This window comes from Cynoglossus semilaevis, chromosome 5, assembly GCF_000523025.1.
Source record: "Cynoglossus semilaevis isolate Cse_v1.0 chromosome 5, Cse_v1.0, whole genome shotgun sequence".
NCBI lineage: Eukaryota > Metazoa > Chordata > Actinopteri > Pleuronectiformes > Cynoglossidae > Cynoglossus > Cynoglossus semilaevis.
The window spans coordinates 9825085-9827456 of NC_024311.1; positions in this window are offsets into that span (position 1 = coordinate 9825085).

Below are 2372 nucleotides of genomic sequence, written 5' to 3' on the forward strand. Positions count from 1 at the left end.
ACACAGCATCGCTATCAAATGTCACAGCAGAAGTTCCTGCTGCTTTGTAAAGTGAAAAGGCGTGATTTCATGTCAAACCCTTTCTTTAGCAGTGGCTGTAAACTGATCTTTTCTGTAGACATCATTTGAAATTGCTCTTTACTATTGCAGCAGCAGCAGCAGCAGCAGCAGCAGCAGCAGCAGCAGATCAGATGGACTCTGCCAGTCTGTGAGTCAACAAGTACTTTATAATTCAGGCCGTGTAGTCATTGTGTTAGAGCAGATTAATTTTGTTTGATGTCTCTGTGCTGAGCCCAGCTCTGATTCTCCTGTCTCACTCCACAGCTGTGTATTTGTGAATGAGCCGATAATTGTTGAGCCGTCAGTTACAGTGAGCCTCACGTCTGACCCTACAGTGGACCAGTGGACGAGTAGACCAGCGACGGGGAGCCTTGTAGGCTGGCAGAAAAATAAATGAAAACGTACAGCGTGGAGGTTCCCTGAGGCTGTCAGTGAACCAAGATTATCAGTTTGACTCAGTCAGATTTCATTGTTGAAGGATCAATGACAGGTTGTCTTTACTTTGTGTTTCCACCTGTTTATATTAAAGAGACTTTCTCTATATACTAGGGTCGGTTGCAATAACAAGTATTTCCATTTGTCTAGTTGTCTATATTAAGTACCCGCAACAACATTTCATGGTGGACTTTACTTAGACAAAAAAAAAACATAAATATGAAAATTAAATAGAAAATGTAACACAGTATCAGAATCATTTGTATCAACATATGTCCTATAGTAAACCAGATTACTTTAAGGCTTGACTTATAGGTCAGGGGTCAAAGGGGGTTAGAAGACATAAGGCAGTAAGGCATATATGCATATATATATATATATATACACTACTGTATATAAATAATAAATATATACACTATGCAGCAGGATGGCCACATAAAAGAATTATCACTGTTCAGTTTAAAATGATTAAGAAGTGAAATGGCTGTTTCTCAGTCCTAAAGGGCTGTGTTGAGAATTGCTCCAATCACATTTGGTATGTGCTTAGAATCTATTACGTAAATGTCGTTTTCTCACCTTGTCTCATCAGCAGCCGAGACATTTATTTGCAGTTGAGATGAAGTATGGAGGTCAGCGGAGCTAGCACGACATTCAGAGCACTGGCTGGCTGGTTCGAAGCACTGGCTGGCTGGCCGACTGGCTGGCTGGCTGGCTGGCTGGCTGGCTGGCTGGCTGGCTGGCTGGCCAACTCGAAAATTGCTCCTCTTCTCTGTTCCTGCTCCAGGACTGACTCTGCTCAACAGACTGGCTCCTCTGCAAAATGATAATTATGGGAGTCAGTAAATGACACTTCACAGGATCTTAATTATTCCAAACAATAGCTGGTCATACAGCAGTATAATTAAACCTTTGAAGATACACATGGTGGAGGGTAATTTGATGCTGCCTCCTGCTGTTCACCAGGACCAACTGTCACTTTCACCTGGTTTTATCTCATTGTATATTTCACTGTCAATATTTATTTGGTTTTCTAGGGTCAAGGGGGAGTTGATAAGAGCTGGGTTTGTTTTTTTGTTTTTTTGTTTTGCCTGATCTCTCTATCAGCCAGGAGCAAAGAAAAACACACACAAAGAAAAAAAAAGAAAGACCAGTCAAGATAGCGAGCTCTGAATCCTGACAATGGTTTAGTACAAGGACATTTACTGTCAGAAAATAAACCCACATGATTTATAGTACGGCTGCTCCGGTCTGCTTTGTCTCCACAGTTCAAAGGATGAGTCTGGCTGCAAAATGCTCAAGGGCACGGGCTAATATGATAAACAGGGAGCAGAAGCTGCAGGCAACAGAGGTGGGGGTGGGGGTGGGGGCTTCTGCTCCTGGTACAGTTTACCCTCGACCTACGAAAGGCGTGCTGTAGGGTGGGTGAGACACGTGCCTCATCAGAGCCGAGGCGGGAAGTGGAACATGAGGAAGGGAGATCTTGTTCTTCGTGAGATCTCACTGGGGGGGGGGCAGGGGGAGGATGGAATCACCCGCCATGGAGGATTACAGTATACTGCTAAAAATAAACAAATGGTATTTTCCTCTCTCCGGGTTTGATCCTTGTTATTGTTACAGAAGGAGTTTCCATTTCGATTCCACAATATGTCTATAATTATTCTTTTGAAACAAAGGAGAACAATTAGATTAGATATCATTTAGATTAAATTAAAAAAAAAATGGAACAGCTCATTTCAAATTTAATCTCTGTTCTTAATTTCATGGACTACTTCATTAAAGATAATCTCTACATTTTATGAACACAGCCAGGACATTTCTTTAGTCAAATGAAGCACCCAGCTGTGTGTGGCCGTGGGCTTCCGTCCAGTGGGGAGATT